At 43.2% G+C, this 21,510-nt stretch overlaps 1 protein-coding gene across 19 annotated transcripts in view; it reads right to left on the bottom strand.

Annotated features, from left to right (window-relative positions):
- Positions 1–21,510, bottom strand: part of ANK2 (ankyrin 2) — a 411,206-nt gene that overhangs the window by 180,729 nt on the left and 208,967 nt on the right. The gene's annotated exons all lie outside the window — the stretch shown is intronic.

Below are 21,510 nucleotides of genomic sequence, written 5' to 3'. Positions count from 1 at the left end.
GCTGCCTGCTCTGAAACCCGAAACCCTGGCTTAATTTATAAGTCTGAACTGGGTCAGTGTGTTGGACTAGATGGAAGTTGGGCCTGATCCAGGCAATTCTTCTATCCTTAACTTCACTAATTAATTCATTATTCTGGGAAATCAGGGAAATGATTGAATCACTGAGTGCCACAGTCTGTACAGGGTAAATGTGAAATATGAACCTGGGGTGGGGGGTGGGAAGGTGCTGCTCTAGGGCTTTAATTGCTCTTGTTTTGATGCTATAGCAGAAGTACTAGAAGTTACCAAAGTCACCAGGTCCAAACATTCCTTCAGCTCAGGCATGTGGATGTTGTAACCATACTATAAATGTCAGCTTCCTAATCAACTATGTTGCATTATTTTTATTTTTATTATTTTACAGGTTACTATTTTATTTTTCAGGCTGTTATTTTTTACAGGTTTTACAGGTTATGCACTCTAAGCTGAGCAAAAACAAGAGTCATTCCCCCAAAAGGCAAAGTCCCTTGTGGTATTGATCTTAAATTGGCCTACAGCAAACAAATATTTTGGTAAACAATATGATGGGTAATCCAAGTATAGCAGGAAGTGGTCAGTCACTGCCCAATATATGCAGCACTTTATTGATCCATAGCAGATGCAGCTATCAATCAAAAGACTGTTAGGGCTATGCAGCAAGGACTTTTTTCCCTTTGACTATTTTTCTCCTTTAGAGTGTGTGTACTGAGAAGCTGAAGCTCTGCTACAAATGGTATGTAGGAGGTGAGTGGGAGAGGAAGCAGATGTACAACAAGCCCAAAAGAACAGAACACTGGGGGAAAATATGCCTTCTCTGACACAAGTTGGCTGCAATGAATCGTAGAGACAGAATCTTAAAGTGTACCAGGATTCCTTCAGGGATGCTCTGACTCCAGGTTGCACGTAATCCTTCGTACATATGGCTGACAGGTCCACCAAGCTGACTTGGTTTTTAAGATTGCATATTGTGAATTTAATGTTCAAACACACCAGTGATTGGCACTTGGCTACATCTTCCACCTCTGAAGTTGGATGACTGGGAGAAAACTGAGAAAAAACAACTGCAATTACATCTACTATTCATTACTCTCCTAGGTGCCAAGGATATGTCAGCAAATGGCAGCACCATTTTGTTCCTCAAATAGCAACAATGCTATTTGCTATCCAGACTAATTCATCATAGTAGTCTCTCCAAGTCTTCTGAAGCTGGAAGAGATAACTGCAATAGTGCCATTGTGTGTGCTTCATGAGGACTAACAGCCCAGTCATGAGCTGCCCGGTGCCCTGAAGAGCGTGGCATCAAAATGGCTGTTGCTGATCCTATGCACACTGAGCAGATGCAACAGTCTCCTCGGGGAAGGGGACATCCCCAGAGTCTCCCTGGGGAAAGGCCCAAGCTCCATAATAGGGCTACTCAAGTCTTCCAGGTTAATGATATCACTTCTGGTGGGTCCCAACAGATTGTCATTCTAAAAAATTGGTTCCAGTGCTGACAAGTTTGAGAACCACTGCTTTAGAGTCTTTACACCATATATACTGCCTTTGTGATTCTTATCACAACTTTGCAAGGCAGCTCAATACCATTATTCCCAATTTCCTCATCCTTCCCCTAGTGAGGCAGAGTGGAAGCTGGGAGATAATGACTTGACTAAAATTATTGTGGGAGTTCATGGCATAGACAAGATTTGATCCAAACACTTCACAGATCATGTTTCTTAGCCCAATATTTGGTATGCAGGAGGTAAAATTTACCCTCCATGTATGTATCCATACACACTTAAACAAACCTCTAGCTATTGGTCAGCCTTGCAACAGAGGGCAGTAAACAGTGGAAGATTCAGACTCTCTCTTAAACAAAAAATGCTGATAAGAGCTGGAACAAATGGGGACCGCCCAGATAGGCAAACCTACACAGCCAGCTCAATACCAATGAGCCCTAGAATGTTTACAAAGTGGTTGCATCAATGTATTAACTGTTTGAAGAGACTGCATACTATTTTAGCCAAACTGAATACCCAGTTCATACAGTCATTTCACCAAAAATATATACCATGAAAGAGTTCTAGTTACTATGAATTGTGGAGCAAGGAAGTAATCTTCTTGCTATATTCAGATAAAAGTGAGTCTGTAATGGACTGGGTGTCTTTGCATTTTTTTTAGCTGTACAATGATCCATTGATTCAGAACTTTGTCCATCAATTCAAAACCTGTGGATTTGATCCACCATGGGTTTTGAGCCTGCAGCTGGAGGACCCACAAAAGATCTCCCGGACATGAACAGAAGTCATGACCAGGAAGCTTTCTGAGTCGCAGGAAGTTTTCTGAGTCGTAGGGAGGTGTGTGGCCTCCCTGTGACTCAGAATGCCTTACAGAGTCTTTTAGCAGGCACGTCTGGTTTTTGCTATGGCTCTGGCAGGCATTCTGAGGTGCGGGAAAATTATGCATGACATCCCCACGCCTCAGAAAAAAGGTCACAGATTTTGTTAGCGGTTTTCGGCATCTGCGGGGTTCCGGGATCGGGACCCCCACAGATGCTGAGGATAAACCTGTACCATTGGCTATCATGATGAAAAAAGCAGAAAACTCCCAGGTCTGAGAGCACATGATACAGTCACCTTGCTAAACATGTCAAGGTTTGATCAGAACATGAATGGGTGGCTTCTTGGGGCCCCCCCATATAGGTCATCAAGTTCCATGAAGGAAGGGATAGAATATACATATAATTAACTGATAAGCAAACTGCCTCCATAAACAACCTACCATAATGGTTATATATGACATGGTTTGTCAGATCACTAAATTGGTTATATTTCAAATCTTGGTAGTTAAAACAAGCTGCAGAAGTCCAATTACTAACGGGAAGACAATTAGTATTTGGTCTTGTGTCTCTGAATCAGTGAAGAAGAAAGTCATTTTATTTGTCTTCCCAGATGCCCTGCATTATAGTTTAGCTTCCTGAGCTGGATCAGTAAACATCTAATTTACATATGCACACAGCCAGACTCTGAGCAAAGATCTAGTAATTTATCAATTTCAAATATTATTTTAGATTATCATTTCAAACATTATTTGACTATGCAGTCTCTCCTGATAATAAGACCCCATTGAGACAACAGGACTTACTTCTGGGTAGACAAGGATAGGATTGTGCTTTTAATTATTCTATTTTGGTCCAGCCATTAAAAACTATCCCAGTTTGAACTGAAACACAGAAGTGCACTTCAAGCTGTATTTCTGTACTATATGTATTTCTCCCTCATCTGCCCTACAAATCTGAAATACACAGAGGCCTAATTGCCATGTGTAGAGGGCATGCAGTGTATGAATCATACAAACATTTTTTAAAAAATGTTTAAACATTAAGGTTGTAATTCTATACAGGCTGGACTCTGGTATCCACGGGAGTTACAGAAATACCCCCCCCCCCCATGGATACCAAAATCCATGGATAACAGGGTCCAAGTTTAAATACAGGGGTCGAAGTTTTGCAATGCATTCTGGGACAAACCTGGGAGGAGCAAGGAACCTCCACACAGCCCAGAAGTGAATCTTTCAGCCCTAAAAATAGCTGTGGATGCTTCAAAACAGAGTGGTTTTGCTGCAAAACAATAGGAGCCTGAATTTTCACACTTTTTTTTTTTTTTTGCTTTAAGGGCATGTAAACTTGGACCCAGTATCCATTCGCACCTGCTGTGTGTTAAATCCATGATCTGTGGATACCAGGGACTGACTGCATACACGTATCAGGGAGTGAGCGTTCCCATCCTATTCCCTGCTATGCTATAGCATGTAGCCACACTGTTCATGCTGCATGGGGTGGGGGAGGTAAACCAAAAGGCCAATGAGGGGTACAAACTTATCTCTCAGTATGGCTTCTGTTGACCTATGGGTCTCCTTTGACTTACAGTTGCTATGTAGCTGGCATAAATCCAAGGAGAGAAAGAAGACAAGAGTGGGCTGGGAAATATGATACAATCCTGAAGCAAGTTGATGACACTGGGATCCACACCCTCCTTTCACTGTACCGCTCCATGACCTCCCGCTCCATGCCCTTGACATGCCCCCTCTGCTGATGTACCTGGGTCAGCGTGGGCTAGGCTCTGCTGTGGTGAACGAATGGAGCTGCCAAATGGGTCCATCAGCAGCTCAGAATCACCTGGCAGTGGCACGCCATTTGCCGCAGCACCACCGCATTTATTACAGCAGAAGGCAACTTCTGCTGCCATAATCACAGCATAGGATTGGGCCATCAATCTCACTGAATTCAATAGGACTTATTTCAGAGTATACCTACCTAGGACTGTACTGTTCCACTGCTAAAATGGAGCATTTAAGGTAGCTCTTTTAATTTTTGAGAAACACAAAAAAGAAAGAGGAAAGCCTACATCAAAAATCTTTGGAAACTGTTCCTGACAAAGCAGAATGCCTAGGATTCCAACAGCTTTGTCAAGTATAGCCACCCAGCAATCTTTGGTGAATGGAAACTGCTCACTTTCCTCCCAACAATTTTGAAGAAGCTAGCACCAAGGACAGCGCTAACATGGCACTCTAACTGGCTCTGGAAAAGAGCTAGCTATGCCCTTCAACAGAATTTCTACTTAAGGGGAGAAAAAGAGAGCATAATTGGCAATTTAACACAGTTCCTTTTTGCAAAAACAACCATAACTCTCCCTCATGATACACTGGTCACACATGGTGGAGGAAGATATTAGAGCAGAAAAATTACTTTGTCAATTTTTAATTACAGGAAAATATATTTGAAATTAAATATCAACCTGAGTTTCAACACCACAAGAATTTGGAATCTGGATCAAAATTCTGTGTCTTAAGCAGTCTCTGTTTGAAAAGTTATTTTAGATAATGGAAGATCTTTACCTCCCTTCTTATGTCTGTCCCAGAAAATGAATGGTGATTTGTAGCCCCCTGCTGGGGAAGTGCTGTTTAGCCAGTAATAGGAATTTGCTTACAACTAACTGGGCCATAAATGATATTTTTCAACTGCAGGTTTTACAGTTCTTTATGCTGGCACACACTGCACTGTACATATGCATTATAGAAGCAAATTAAAAGTCAAATTTCTACAGACACAATTATTTTCTTACACCCAGAAATCTCAGTACAAAAGAATGACTGCAGACATTAGTTTCCATGCAGCAATTCTGCAGACGTGTGTGATACTAATCCAGAGAAAATGGTTTGAAGTTTGTAGGCCACTGGCATGAACAGTGATTATTTCAGGTATTTCCCTAGAGTACCTGAGTTTTAAAGATGGATCTATCTGTACACTAAAATTTTTGCTAGCAGTCTGATCTTAGTTAAAACATTATAAATAATGAATCAATCACTAATGTTAGCAAGAGGCATATTTTTACTTACTAATACAATTTTAAACCCTAATGGTGAGGGAACAAATGCTATAACCAGTGATTCTCAACCAGTGGTACTCGTGCCACCGGTGGTACTTGAGGAATACATAGTGGTAGTGGTATACCTAGGTAGCTGAGGTATGTCTTGTATCTAGGTACTTGAGGTATACCTATAATTTGAGGTGGTGTCTGGTGGTACTCACAGACCCTCCAGACCCTTGCTACCTGGCAGCAAGACCAGCAATCCGACAAGCAGCAGCAGAAAGCTTAGCTCCGCAGGCAGAGCTCCAGTGTGCACTTTTTGTGTACGTGAAAAAGCCTTCCTGTCTGCCCTGAGCCTTTTACTAGAGTTTGTTGCATCGCCTCTGGCCTCCCAATCTGGAAGGAACTGGCGATGACATCATCACCAGTTACTTCAGGTGATACTTCCAATAGGTGGACCATGTGAAGTGTTACAATGGGGGACAAATGCTGAGAAATGCTGCTATAAACCAGTTGTTCCCAAAGTGGTGGGTCGCCACCAGTGGGTGACAAGCCACCAGAGGGAAGCACTCCTCTCTGGTCCCTTAAGAGGCAGGATGGAGCAATGTCAGCGACACAATTCCCAGGACTGCGCCACTGCCAGGGTCAGAGGGTTTTTTAAAAAACTTAACTGGCATCCATGCTGGCCTTCAGGTGATGTGGGGAGCCCCACAGATGCCTCCACAGGGCTCCCCAAGCCTCCAAATGAGTAAAAATAACAATTGAAAACCACTTTCAGTTTAAAAATCAAAAATTGGAAATAGTTTTCAATCATTATTTTTACTCAAACAGAGGCTTGGTTGTTTGGCGCACACCACCCCAGAGGCCAGCACAGATGCCTTTAAGTATTTTTTTAAAAAACCCACTTCTGACCTTCTACTACTAGGCAAAGTCATGGAATTCTTTGAAACAGATTTTGAATCTATGGTGCAGAACATTACCCTGTGTAAATTAAAATGGTAAATGAATGAGGACTACCACATAAAAGGTCTTCTTAGCTGTGCTCCTTTCACTTGAAGTTTGTCTTTTAAAATGTTCCCCACCCCCCACCCCCAAATTTAAGCAATTTCTCTTAGAAGAGTTGGACTCCAAAACTCTCGCAGGATCCTAGAATTAACAAACACAATCCTGCAGGTAAATTGCAAAGCAAATGCACCCTAATATACATTGATTTTTTTTAACAATTTGTGCATTATATAACTTTCGAAACAGTCTTCACATGTGGATTCTGTTTGCTGATAAGCAAGATTTTCATTTCTTCAAACTACTGAGTGATACAAGACACAATGCTATACTTAGAAAGTTAAATTTAGATTATTTTGAAGGACACTGGTCAGCAAAGAGCCTGGATTCCTATTCAAAAGACTTTTTATGATCAATTTCACAGTAGCACAACCAATGCATAATTACAGTCTTAAGTAAAAATTTTGTGCTCTTTGGTGTGCTGTATTTACACAAGAATAGTACAGTTGCTGTATTTTTTTAGTTCTGCATAGTCAGAAGAACTGCATAGTACTGATGCTGGAAGGGCACTCATAATAAGAAAGGCAGGAGTCTACGGGTCTGTCCATATAATCACCTCAGCCTGGGGCAATTTGAATTTATAGACAGCCTATGTTGACATGCTAGCATTGGCTTTTTCCACATTCCCCTGCAGCTATTGAAAAGGGAAATGGCACACCCAAAAACCAACCCAGGTTGAATCCTAAGCATGCTATCATCATGAAGTGACTGAAAAGTACCGTATTTTTCGCTCCATAAGACGCACTTTCCCACCCAAAAAAGTGGGGGGGGGAAGCGTGTGCGTCTTATGGAGCAAATACTGCAAAGCTGCAGGCGTTCTCAGGGCAGCAGAGCCTCCTTGGCAGGTGCTTCTGCCCCTGACCAGGGTCCTGCCTGCGCTCAATGGTAATGCAAATGCAAAGGTAATGCAAATGCAAATTGAAATGCAAATGCAGGCGCTCAGTGGTAATGCAAATGTTCATCGCTTAGTGACAATGCACTTGCAGAAAAATACTACAGTACCTCATTCTACCAGTGCAAGGATGATAAAGCAGAAAAGGCTAGCATATAAAATTCCTTTTAAACTAGAGGTAGTAAAATATGCTAAGGAGCATGGAAACAGAGCAGCGGAGAGACATATTTTATTACACTATTTGTTTCTGAATATTTTTTTTTCCTGTTTTCCTCCTCTAAAAACTAGGTGCGTCTTATGGTCAGGTGCGTCTTATAGAGCGAAAAATACGGTAAATCTTTTATGGGCTGACGCTGTCATTTGAAAACACTCTCTAATTTTGTAATATGTATGAAACTACTGCTACATATTTCTGGCTATACACAGTTGGAAGCCACTGATTTTGAACATGAATGCATCTTATACGAATTGTGGAAAAATGATCCATAAATAAGCTGAGGGTTTTAGAGTTTAGCTGGCTAGGTTATATTGCACCAAATACTTGGCTATATAATGAGGTATTTTACAAAGAAACATACACAATAAAAGACATTTTATTAAATATTATTTTATCTTTATTCCATGTTGGCATCCTTCAGTCTCAGCAGACTATGGTATCGCGCTCTGAATGGTGGTTCTGGAACAGAGTGTCCTCTCCGGTGCACGAAGCCTGGGTAAAATAGGTATGGTGGATAGACTGTTACCCATGCAGCAAATCCCCCCTCTCCACATCGCTGGAATGGTCCAGTAGAAAGGCAGGAACCAATACAGTTGGTTCCAGCAGCGTCGCAGGAGTTGCCAGAACGTGACTGTGTTCAGCCATGAACTGCCTCAGGGACTCTGGCTCCGGATTTTGCCTCGAGGTTGACTCCTGAAGCCTTTTCCATAACTGGATGTAGCCACAAGGCAGTGGAGGTTTGGGACCAGAGTTTTCCTTCTCTCAGATGAGCCGCCTTCCCAGGCTGACAAGTCCCATCTGCCCGGTGGCTGTTTAGTCGCCTCTTAGGACAAGTACAGCCAAACTGAGGGCCTATTCTTATCCCCCAGCCCCCAGGGGCCTTTATCTTTATTATTTAGCACAAAAGGGGTATGCCTCCAAAATGGAATACAGATCCAGCTCACCCTCTCTCTCTTCAGGACCTTCAGTCCTGAGCTCCTAATAAAATCACTGCTCATCCAGCAGTCAGTGCCCAAGCAGCCAATTGTAAATCACTTCTCCCAGAATCTCTAAGAAAACCTACCAACTGTTTGTTAGGTTTTTAAAAACTACATGTGCCCATATCAGTAATCCTGCAACGTACTGTGTCTCATTAATTTCCATTTACTTGAGACGGAATTGACAGTGCATATTTCCTTCCAGATGACCCAGGTTGCAGCATAATACTATAACAACTCTAGGGAGAGGAATGAGGGCTTACCAAGTCAATTCACCTGTTATGTCAGTCTATCAATTACATCTGCTATGGCTTACACAGCTTGTTTCTGGGTCAGACAGAGGCAATACTGTCATTAAGCACAATTATGCCATCTGTAAGTGAATGGAAACTACCCAGCCCTCCTCCAGAACATCTCCTCCAGAAGGGGATGGGAAAGCACTCTAAGGAAACATTGCCACTTCTGCGCTAGTCACCATCGTAAAATCAAACCTGAATGAAAAGAATAAAATTACTTGCAAAATCGGAATAAAAATCCTAAAGAAGAGAGAAAACTGCACTCCTCAGGAATAGTCCTAAGCCACTTCTCTTAGGTATGGATATTTAAAAGTATACAACAAAGATCACTTATAAAAAGATGTGACATTTCAAGAGGATATTGTATGTGACATGCCTGAAATAATTGGGAACACTACTGTAATCCAGCCAAGTGCACAAAGTGTTCTCTCTTGACTGTCATTATATGTTTAGAGATTTCACAGTGTAGCTGGTCATGAGTTGGGGGGGGGGGTGAAACAGGAGGGGAAAGCAATTAAACTGTTTTTCTTCTCAAATGAAAAGCTTGTCAACTACTCCACTCTAAGGGCCCATCCTATCAAATTTTCCAGTGCTGGTGCAACTGTGCCAATGGGGCATACATTGCATCCTGTGGTGGGGAGACAGTCACAGAGACCTTCTCAAGGTAGGGGAATAATTGTTCTCTTAACTTGGAGCTGCATTACTCAATTGCTGTACCATTGCTCAAATGTTGGATAGGATTGGGCCCTAAGGTGTCTTAATAACTGACCATGAATCTGGACTTTAGATTAATCATGGAAACAAATATGCTATCTACCTCAACCCCAGATCAACTGGAGAAAGAAAGAGTGGTTATGAATGGACCTTACAACAAAAAAAGCTACAGCTTAACAGCAATACAGTAATTTCAGATGTGAGCAATGCTGGAAGCCTTCAATGTCTACTGTGTTGCAAAGCAAATCTTTTCTACCTGTACCCCTAGGCTGAGAAGAAATTTATTACTAGGAAAAATAAGACAGACTAGGAAGAATGTTCCCCAAGCATCTCTGCATGTCCTTGGCACAAAATGAATAAGTTGTAAATTAAGGGTTCCTATTGAACAAAAGAAGCAAATGTCTACAAAGTGTGCTCTGTGGAGCCATGATTTTAGTGGTAAATTTTCAGGGCCACAAAAGGGAGCTTCAAGATTTAAGTTTTACAGAATACATTACAGTAGTTAAACGATGAAAGATAAATTTAAACAATGACTAAGGGCCCAATCCTATCCAATTTTTCAGTCCTGGTGTGCCAGTGGGGTATGCACTGTATCCTGTGGTGGAAGGACAGTCACTGGGACCTTCTCTGTTAGAGTTGCAACCCTTTGTCTGGTAAACAGTTGTATGGAACCTTGGATGAGCAGGCACACAAAACAGCATACACCAGCAGAGTTCTTTGAATGCAGTGGTTATATTTCAGAGCAAGGGTTATCACAGGTAGAGTAATCAGTAAACAGTCCTAGTCAGCACAATGAGCAGTCAGTCCATAAACAACAAATCCAAATCAGTTTTCCAAGATACACAGTCAAAGTTCATTCCACGGTCAGTAACAACATGTATATACTCACATCCAGCCTCCCAAATTACTGGCAGCAGTTCAGTAGTCTCCTACTACACTCCTACTGCTGCACTGGAAGCTCAACAGACCAAACATTAAGTAGTTGGAGTGGCCAATCAGTGTAGGCTATGCCACACCCAGGGTGAGGCAGTCACAGGTGTTTGCTGATCCTGCTGACTCCAGCAATCTGCACCTGTTCCTGAACCACCTTGTTGGCTGTGTTTCTGTCTTACCCAGAACATCTATACCGGGTAAGATGGTGGAATGCCTCATCAAAGATAGGATCTCAAAACACATAGACGAACAGGCCTTGCTGAGGGAGAGTCAGCATGGCTTCTGTAAGGGTAAGTCTTGCCTCACCAACCTTATAGAATTCTTTGAAAAGGTCAACAGGCATGTGGATGCGGGAGAACCCGTGGACATTATATATCTGGACTTTCAGAAGGCGTTTGACACGGTCCCTCACCAAAGGCTACTGAAAAAACTCCACAGTCAGGGAATTAGAGGACAGGTCCTCTCATGGATTGAGAACTGGTTGGAGGCCAGGAAGCAGAGAGTGGGTGTCAATGGGCAATTTTCACAATGGAGAGAGGTGAAAAGCGGTGTGCCCCAAGGATCTGTCCTGGGACCGGTGCTTTTCAACCTCTTCATAAATGACCTGGAGACAGGGTTGAGCAGTGAAGTGGCTAAGTTTGCAGACGACACCAAACTTTTCCGAGTGGTAAAGACCAGAAGTGATTGTGAGGAGCTCCAGAAGGATCTCTCCAGACTGGCAGAATGGGCAGCAAAATGGCAGATGCGCTTCAATGTCAGTAAGTGTAAAGTCATGCACATTGGGGCAAAAAATCAAAACTTTAGATATAGGCTGATGGGTTCTGAGCTGTCTGTGACAGATCAGGAGAGAGATCTTGGGGTGGTGGTGGACAGGTCGAAGAAAGTGTCGACCCAATGTGCGGCAGCAGTGAAGAAGGCCAATTCTATGCTTGGGATCATTAGGAAGGGTATTGAGAACAAAACGGTTAGTATTATAATGCCGTTGTACAAATCGATGGTAAGGCCACACCTGGAATATTGTGTCCAGTTCTGGTCGCCGCATCTCAAAAAAGACATAGTGGAAATGGAAAAGGTGCAAAAGAGAGCGACTAAGATGATTACGGGGCTGGGGCACCTTCCTTATGAGGAAAGGCTACGGCGTTTGGGCCTCTTCAGCCTAGAAAAGAGACGCTTGAGGGGGGACATGATTGAGACATACAAAATTATGCAGGGGATGGACAGAGTGGATAGGGAGATGCTCTTTACACTCTCACGTAATACCAGAACCAGGGGACATCCACTAAAATTGAGTGTTGGGCGGGTTAGGACAGACAAAAGAAAATATTTCTTTACTCAGCGCGTGGTCGGTCTGTGGAACTCCTTGCCACAGGATGTGGTGCTGGCGTCTAGCCTAGACGCCTTTAAAAGGGGATTGGACGAGTTTCTGGAGGAAAAATCCATTATGGGGTACAAGCCATGATGTGTATGCGCAACCTCCTGATTTTAGGAATGGGTTAAGTCAGAATGCCAGATGTAGGGGAGAGCACCAGGATGAGGTCTCTTGTTATCTGGTGTGCTCCCTGGGGCATTTGGTGGGCCGCTGTGAGATACAGGAAGCTGGACTAGATGGGCCTATGGCCTGATCCAGTGGGGCTGTTCTTATGTTCTTATGTTCTTAACATAGATCTGACATTCTCAAGGTTCCCTTACCATGAGGTTGCATTGTGGCTACACTGGAGTTGGAAAGTTGGATGGGATTGGGCCCTTAATTGGGAAGAATAAGGCCCAACTCCTAATCAACTTTCCAGCATTGGCATAGCTGTGCCAATGGGGTGTGTGCTGCATCCTGCAGTTGGGTGTCACTCACGTAGGCCTCCTCAAAGTAAGGGAATGTCTGTTCCCTTACCTCAGAGCTGCATTGCCCTCATGTCAGTGCTGGAAAATGGGTTAGGACTATGCCCGAACCTGTTATCTTCTCCAACATAGCTCACATCTAAAGGACAACATGCATTAGAATTCATATGCATACCCTACAGTGCACAAATACACTTCCCAGATGCATTTTTGAAAACTAACACAATTTGATCCTATGTACCCAGAATTAAATGGGACGTTCCTAAGAAAATGTGCTCAGGATTGTAGCACTGAGTTGAATTTCTATAAATGCTTGTTTAGCAGTGAGCCTCATCAAAGTCAGTCAGGTTTCTTTCTGTAAACATGCACAGGATTGCAATATAAATTACAGGTGGTGCTATCAGTCCAAAGCATACAACCTAGACAACATTTGGAAGGCTTCAGTAACAGAATGGAAGGGAACTGCAAGCAAATCAGGGTATTATGGATTGTGTTTGTGAAGCATCCAAGTCTAGAGACTGGAAAAATAATCCCAAAAGTTTGTCCTCTGTGACACGCTGATCATCCTATTCAACAAAATTTTTGAAGCAAGCTTTGCATTCTCTGCAATATCTATCATCTGTCAAAATATAGAAAGATAAGAAGTAAAAACTATTTGCTTGCAGAAATAGGTGAGGGTCTTTCTCCCAATGTACGAAACCAAGCCTTTTGTATTTTGTTGAAATGAACTAAGCTCAAAACAGTATATGATAGGGTTTTGATGCAAAGGATATTAAAATCATATTTAAACTTACAAAGTTGCTTAGAGCTAGAAGCAATATTTGCATGGAAGTCACATACAGGTGGAGCCTGTTTATCTGTGGATTTTACATCTGCAGATCTGGCCCAATGCAGGTCCCCCAGACTCATGTTGGACCAGACTTGGCCCCTCCTCAACCCTCCAAAGGTGACAAGAGCTGTGCTTTGGTCGCCTCTGGAGGGCTTTCCGAAGCCCGCAGACACAGCACACATCTACCTGCTGCCTCTGCTGACTTTAGAATGGCCATTTCAGTCAGAAAAACACTACTTCCTGTTTTCCAAGGCAAAAAGGAAGTGACACTTTTAGGCCATATAAGGCAGTCTGAGGTGTGGGGAAGCCCTGCCTTATATGGCCGAAAAATGTCACTTCTAGTTTTCCTTGGGAAACAGGAAGTAGTGTTTTTCCAGCCAAAATGGCTATTCTGAAGCTTGCAGAGGCAGCGGGCAGATGCATGCTTTAGAAAGCCCTCTAGAGGGGACTGGAGGGCTTAAGGGGTCAAAGACTGCAGATTTGATTATCCGCAATTTCCTGTATCCGAGAACGGATCCCCTGTGGATACCGAGGTCCCACCTGTAATTCACACAGGTGAAACTGTTCATATATAAGAGTACAGTCCTATCCACACTTTCCTGGGAGTAAACCCCGTTGACTATAATGAGACTTACTTCTGAGAAGATATGCATAGGGTTGGGCTCTAAGTTATTCCATTGTTCCAACAAAATTTTCTAGTTATTGTTAATGCACACCAAACTCTGTCCCCATACAGTCGGGGCTTAAAACAAAACAAATGAGAAGCAGAGTGAGAGATTCTGCCAGGAACCTTTGGGCCATCCTGCTCCCTTCTGTCCATTCTACTTTTTTCCTAGACAGGGAGAAATTGAGGATGAAGGGTATTTAAAATGTTGGCATCATTTTCGCCCACAACTAAAAAGGGCCGTCTTCTTAATTTCTTGTAATGTAAAGATATTTCATTTCCGGACACCAAGCTGACAATAAGCTATGCATGACCTCAGATCCCTCATTAGTCACAACCCGCCTTCATTAACACACATGTAGAAAAGGAATTTTTTTATTCTAACTTTGCAACTTGCACAGGCATGACTGGTTTAGAAATTTCACACTTTAGTTTTAAAGAACTCTGGGGTGTGTTTGCATGCATCCATTTTCAGTCACATCCCCATAGCAAATGTAGCACATGCTCTGACCCTAAAAACAAATGGCAGCCTCCAGAGTGGGGCAAGTATGCACCTGCACAGGACCTGTCAGTCTAGGGCTATAGTCCTGGAGCAGCTGTTCTGCTTTCCTTGTGCATGCTTGACAGCAGAATGACCTTACAACCAGTAGGTCACAGTGTACTCCAAGATTGAGGCCCAAATCTTAACCAAATTTCCAGCTCTGACATAGTTGCGTCAGTGGGGCATGTACTGAATCCTGCAGTTGAGGGGCAGTCACAGAGGCCTCCTCAAGGTAAGGGAATGTTTGTTCCCATACCTCGGAGCTGCACTGTCCTTAGGTTAGTACTGGAAAGTTGGTTTGGATTCCGCCCTGAATCATTTATCTCCTAGAAAGGCTAGTTGGTTGTTCCGAATGCACTGGGGCAGGAAGACCCTTTTCCCAGGGCTATCCATGATGCACCTGTGTCCCATCCTGGGAGGATCCACATCAGAAAGGAAAGAATTTTTATAAGGCAAACCAACTTGTTTCCTGCAAATTATAAAAGAGTAGGAGAGAAAAGGGGATTTAAAAAGTGGTGAGCATGCATCACATCCAGGCTCAATACAGCACCATAAAAACAACAACAATAAAAAATACGTATTATTAATATTGTAGCATCTGTGTTGATGGTGCCTTGCAGAGTCATGCAAGATAGGCCTCTGTTTCCAAGAAACTTACAACAGAAAATAGTGGAGAAAACGAGAGATGGAGACAGGAAAAGACAAGGATAAAAAGGCCAGAATGCAGGCAAATGCCATTACGCGTACTTAAAGCTTGGCTAATACTGGGAAGCAAGATTAAGAGGATAAACCAATGGCTATGCAGAAAAGGTAGGTTTTGAGGGGGGATTCTAGTTCATTCCCTTTCCAGGACTTTCACGTATCAAGCATTACAACTTCTCAGGCTGCCTAGGAGGAAAAGGAACTTCCTGCAACAGACTGAGTAATTTATCCAATTATTTGGATTATGATGAACCCCATAGTTCCACTAGACTGTTCTCTCATTAGTAATGGTTTTGTACAATCTGTTATGTTCATGTTTTTAATTACTATTGCCCTTCAGTTTTGTCTGCAGCTATAATAATTCAACGGAGATAAACTAGTACTGTTTATTACATGTGACTATAACATATGGATCATTCACAGCGATGTCAATCATGAGGCATGAGCAAGCCTTTTCTCCTCCCTTCATCAATTCTCCTCTGCATGGTTTACAAGTTATTATCCCAAGACACCACGAGAGGGCACACTTGCTACAAGAGAACTGAAACTAAGGCTAGAGAAACATGTTACAATCTGATGAAAATTTAATTACACACATAGTCTGTGTGCTAAACATATTTTTGTTTTGAAAGGTCATGCCATCACAACAAATATAACCCCAGGTTGAGCATCTTTGTTGCTGTTAAGAACAGTTTTTATTTTGAATAGAACCAGTAAGTCTGTCAAATAGCAATAACCAACTCTCCCCCTCCTACTTCACTCAGTTTCCTCTTCCACTGCCCCACTGCCCCATCCCTATGAAAGCCAAAATGCTGGAAAACAGTATGCAGTGAATAAAGAGAAGAAAACAAGAGAAAAGAAACGGGGGGAGGGATTTCAGCCAAACAGAATTGTATAGATTCAGAAACAACTTCTAGTCACTGAAAAAGTCCACAGAACAGAAATTCTTGCCCAACATTGCAGAATTTCTTAAAGGAACCTCTCTTTTCCTGCCTGATCTAACAAAACTAGAACCTACCAGTACAGGATCTTCCATCACGTTCATTCCTTCCATCTTACATGCCTTCCATTACTGCAATACCAACTACTTAGCCACTAAAGGGAAAGGGGAGATAAAAGGAGACTTAGAGATGGCAGAGAAATTAAATGAGTTCTTTGCATCTGTCTTCACGGCAGAAGACCTCGGGCAGATACCGCTACCCGAACGGCCCCTCCTAACCGAGGAGTTAAGTCAGATAGAGGTTAAAAGAGAAGATGTTTCAGACCTCATTGATAAATTAAAGATCAATAAGTCACCGGGCCCTGATGGCATACACCCAAGGGTTATTAAGGAATTGAAGAATGAAGTTGCAGATCTCTTGACTAAGGTATGCAACTTGTCCCTCAAAACGGCCACGGTGCCAGAAGATTGGAGGATAGCAAATGTCACGCCTATTTTTAAAAAGGGAAAGAGGGGGGACCCGGGAAACTATAGGCCGGTCAGCCTAACATCCATACCGGGTAAGATGGTGGAATGCCTCATCAAAGATAGGATCTCAAAACACATAGACGAACAGGCCTTGCTGAGGGAGAGTCAGCATGGCTTCTGTAAGGGTAAGTCTTGCCTCACCAACCTTATAGAATTCTTTGAAAAGGTCAACAGGCATGTGGATGCGGGAGAACCCGTGGACATTATATATCTGGACTTTCAGAAGGCGTTTGACACGGTCCCTCACCAAAGGCTACTGAAAAAACTCCACAGTCAGGGAATTAGAGGACAGGTCCTCTCGTGGATTGAGAACTGGTTGGAGGCCAGGAAGCAGAGAGTGGGTGTCAATGGGCAATTTTCACAATGGAGAGAGGTGAAAAGCGGTGTGCCCCAAGGATCTGTCCTGGGACCGGTGCTTTTCAACCTCTTCATAAATGACCTGGAGACAGGGTTGAGCAGTGAAGTGGCTAAGTTTGCAGACGACACCAAACTTTTCCGAGTGGTAAAGACCAGAAGTGATTGTGAGGAGCTCCAGAAGGATCTCTCCAGACTGGCAGAATGGGCAGCAAAATGGCAGATGCGCTTCAATGTCAGTAAGTGTAAAGTCATGCACATTGGGGCAAAAAATCAAAACTTTAGATATAGGCTGATGGGTTCTGAGCTGTCTGTGACAGATCAGGAGAGAGATCTTGGGGTGGTGGTGGACAGGTCGATGAAAGTGTCGACCCAATGTGCGGCAGCAGTGACGAAGGCCAATTCTATGCTTGGGATCATTAGGAAGGGTATTGAGAACAAAACGGTTAGTATTATAATGCCGTTGTACAAATCGATGGTAAGGCCACACCTGGAGTATTGTGTCCAGTTCTGGTCGCCGCATCTCAAAAAAGACATAGTGGAAATGGAAAAGGTGCAAAAGAGAGCGACTAAGATGATTACGGGGCTGGGGCACCTTCCTTATGAGGAAAGGCTACGGCGTTTGGGCCTCTTCAGCCTAGAAAAGAGACGCTTGAGGGGGGACGTGATTGAGACATACAAAATTATGCAGAGGATGGACAGAGTGGATAGGGAGATGCTCTTTACACTCTCACATAATACCAGAACCAGGGGACATCCACTAAAATTGAGTGTTGGGCGGGTTAGGACAGACAAAAGAAAATATTTCTTTACTCAGCGCGTGGTCGGTCTGTGGAACTCCTTGCCACAGGATGTGGTGCTGGCGTCTAGCCTAGACGCCTTTAAAAGGGGATTGGACGAGTTTCTGGAGGAAAAATCCATTATGGGGTACAAGCCATGATGTGTATGCGCAACCTCCTGATTTTAGGAATGGGTTAAGTCAGAATGCCAGATGTAGGGGAGAGCACCAGGATGAGGTCTCTTGTTATCTGGTGTGCTCCCTGGGGCATTTGGTGGGCCGCTGTGAGATACAGGAAGCTGGACTAGATGGGCCTATGGCCTGATCCAGTGGGGCTGTTCTTATGTTCTTATGTTAATATTGTTCTTATGCATCTGATATATGAAACTTCATGTTTATGTATGGACACCCTAATATGACTTTACCTGCACTTATTAGCTCAAAATCTCAATATTATAGGCAACTAAAGAGTCACACAGTGAGCTTCAGCCTCTCTCCCACCCTCACCCCCTCAAAATGGGAAAAAAAAAAGCTGGTTCACAGAATCTTCCTCTGTTATCCTTCTGCCAGCCAGTACCTCTGTGGAGAAGACTTGGCTTCCACCTATCTAGAAAAGAGACAGCATGTGTAAAAAGGTGAAACTAGCAGTTTCTTATGGGGTTAAGCTGAACCCCATAAGAAACTACTAGTTTCACCTTTTTACACATGCTGTCTCTTTAATCTCCAATATCACTGAATTTTCTGATGTACCTGAAAAATTGAGTATATCAAGACAATTTTGTTCAGACTGCATTGAATGAGCATCTCAATTTCAAGGTATTCTACCTTTGAATTCAACATAAAATGACATGCTCTTTGAATTTGTCCAGTTTGTCCATAGCAAATGGCACTGTTCATTCCCTCAATCAAGATTAAAAAAAAAAAAAAAGAAAATATGTCACTGCAGTCTGTTCTGACATTTCCAGTCAGAACTATTATGGATTCCTCAATACATTGAATTTTAGCAGTTTCTCATTTTTTGGGTTACTACCTTGATTGAAAAATTATGCCTTAAGTGCCAAATAATTCATGGAGGGTGAAAAAAAAAACAAGGACTATGGCCTTCTTTGAGAGTATAGCTATATGTAAGAATTTCAGTTTTCATTCAGTGTGGGGTCTTCTGAAAAATCTGCACTCAAATGCTGTAGCATTACCAAAGTTATGCCGATATGGACCTGGTCATCAGTACACACAAAAGACAACTGCGAACTCTACTTCACAAGACCAAGTTTGGCAATAATTTTGATAGTACCATCCAAGTTTTAGGAAATCTTAATACAGTGGTTCTCAAACTTCCCAGGAGATTTACTCCTGGGGTAAGACTTTGAGGGGGTGGGGGTGAGGGCAGCAAAGCAATCCCCAGGATGGCACCCCTGCAGGGGAAGGGGGGTATTTTTAAACTAAACATACATACTCTCAGGGTCCTGGGGGTGTGGGGAGCCCCACGGAGTGCTTGCAGACTCCCCATGGCTTATCAATAGTGAAAGTTGCAAGTGCGATGAAACTGGAAATTCCACATCTTTGCAGTACGTTCTTCATAGTGCATGCTTTTCTGTAGCATGCATGTCATAAATATTGCTCTATAATCAATTTGCAAGCCTTTAAGGTGCTGCAAGACTACTTATTGTGGCTGGAGCAGGCTAGGGGGGAAATCTTACGCACACTTAAGAACAGCCCCACTGGATCAGGCCATAGTCCCATCTAGTCCAGCTTCCTATATCTCACAGTGGCCCACCAAATGCCTCAGGGAGCAACACAAGACAAGTTCCACACCTTAACTACACGCTGGGTAAAGAAATATTTTCTTTTGTCTGTCCTAACTCTCCCAACACTCAATTTTAGTGGAGGTCCCTGGTTCTGGTGTTGTGTGAGAGGGAAAAGAACATCTCTCTATCCACTCTATCCTTCCTGTGCATAATTTTGTATGTCTCAATCACATCCCCCCTCAGGTGCCTCTTTTCTGTAATGCATGGGAATATGTAATGTATTTTCTGTAATGTGTGCATTCTGTAATGCATATACCTACTTAGGAGTATGCCCCACAGAACACAGTGAAGCTGACTTCTGAGTAAACGTGTCTAAGTTTGCACTGTATGATAGCTAGCCTGCAGAAGTGGTTCTGAAATTAAACAGCAGTTGTGTACTTAAGGCACGTCCCTTCAGTCACCACTAGATGTCACTCTGCCTATACCCATGACTTCTGACCACACCTAAAAATCTGCTTCTACAAAAACAAAATGGTTAGATATTTCGTAGCAGACAAGAAAGATAGTTTTCCAGATTCTTTGTACTAGAAAAGGTACAAATTAAGGGATTATTGTCATCCAAGAATGAGTATGAAGACAAGACTTCAGAAATGCCTTCTCCATTGGTTTGAAACAAAGAAGGGCTGAATGTTTTATAATTTCTAAATTGCAATGAATAAGAATAGATTGCATGAATGCAAATCTTTCTTAAATAAAATTTACTAAGGATCAGGATTCCCATATTTTACCTTTAAGTGTAATACTGCAAAGAGAGCATAGTGATGGAAAAGGAAATTTTCAAATTTGCAAGGGAAGCAATGGACTCCTTGTCTTTTGGTTCTCAAATATAATGCGCTGATCAAATAAGATTTTACAGTGCAATCCTATGCATATTTACTCAGAACCAAGTCCCACTGTATTCAATGGAGCTTATCCCTAGGTAGGTCTGCACAGGACTAGAGCCTTTGTGGCTGAAAGTACAAAGCCATTTTGAGCCCAATCCTATGCTGCCTACCTGTCCTGTAGTACAGCAGTGCTAAAACGGCTGCAGCTGTATCCTGCAGGGCAGGAAAAAGAGCCAGAGGTTGCCTCAGAGAAAGGGAACATTAGTTCCTTTGCCCCGTGTAATATCCCTGCAGCCCCAATGGGTCTACTTACTGGCGCAGATTTGAGTAGCCCAAATTGGGCTTTCAGGCATGGGGCAGGGGATAGGATCCAGTGGCAGCCTCTGCAGCCACCTCCATCTGGGCCTGAAATGCCCCATAGGCCTTTCTCTTCCTTCCCAGAAACACTTCTTGCTGCCTCCTTCCATCCAGGAATGCCTTCCCACCGAACAGCAGAGTACTCCTGGCATCCTTCTGGCTATGTGGAGGCCCAGTGCCAACTGGTTCTGGCCTCCCACCAGCACCTCACCCTTCCTGTCTGCCACAATGTGCCTTACAGCACATTTGCAATGGCCATGGCCTGGGCAGTACATGAAGGAGCGGCACTGCCTGGGGGGATGATCAGGTTGCCCATTAACTTTTTGTTTGTTAAATGGAACCGTGAATACATTGGAATAACACTCAGCCTTTAACAGCAGAAGTGAAATCACAGGGTGCTGTTGTCAAGGGATAGCTGCAGAGATGTTGGGACAGCTGCAGAGAGGGACCATCACTCACTGAAAGAGCAGGTGCTCTGCAGGCAAAATGTCTCCATCCCTGGCACCCCTTGTATGACAGGACAAGAGATGGATAGAAACAGGGTTCCAGACTAAATAGATACTTGGTATGATACAGCAGAGCTCTTGAGAACCGTAATGCATGCTGCATCTACATGGGGATATTCTATATGTCTGATAAAGAGAAATAAGATGGTCCTGATCTGTAGCAATCATATATATATAAGAAGCCTAGAAAACCTTTTTTAAGCTTAGGCAGAGGTTCCCAAACTCTGAGGGAGAGTTTGGGAACCTGTCTGGGGGGGGGCAGCAACAGAAACGGGATGACGTGCTGCTGCTGGGGAGGGAAGAGTTGTGTTTAGTTTACGTGGGGGTCACTACAGCTCTCTGGAGGGTGTGGAGAGCCTGCAACCCCCTCTGCACTCCTCCTGGCAGTTTCA

The sequence above is a fragment of the Tiliqua scincoides genome, chromosome 6 (assembly GCF_035046505.1).
Source record: "Tiliqua scincoides isolate rTilSci1 chromosome 6, rTilSci1.hap2, whole genome shotgun sequence".
NCBI classification, from domain to species: Eukaryota; Metazoa; Chordata; class Lepidosauria; order Squamata; family Scincidae; genus Tiliqua; species Tiliqua scincoides.
This window is presented reverse-complemented; position numbering and strand designations above follow the sequence as displayed.